The sequence below is a fragment of the Bison bison genome, unplaced genomic scaffold (assembly GCF_000754665.1).
Source record: "Bison bison bison isolate TAMUID 2011002044 unplaced genomic scaffold, Bison_UMD1.0 scf7180017847648, whole genome shotgun sequence".
Taxonomy (NCBI): Eukaryota; Metazoa; Chordata; class Mammalia; order Artiodactyla; family Bovidae; genus Bison; species Bison bison.
Genome location: NW_011478221.1, coordinates 26,051 through 26,331, shown reverse-complemented (window position 1 = coordinate 26,331; position 281 = coordinate 26,051).

The window sequence follows — 281 nt, the reverse complement described above, 5'->3', positions numbered from 1 at the left end:
ATATATAAAATTCCCAGGATGCAATGTCTCACTCTCCCCAATTTTACCACTGCTGCCACCCATGGTGCTACTATATATGACCAAGAGAACATGCGGACTAGTAAATCATGAAGATTCAGATGTACCTCAGCAATGTGCCAGAGCAAGGTCTCTATTTTTCTACGAATGAAATGAGGAAATGAATTTACTTTTTGGGTCCAGGATGACTTTCTCCAAGGATTATAAGATGAAGATTATATATTTTGCCCAGTAACTAAAATGGCACGTTAAAAATTCAATTA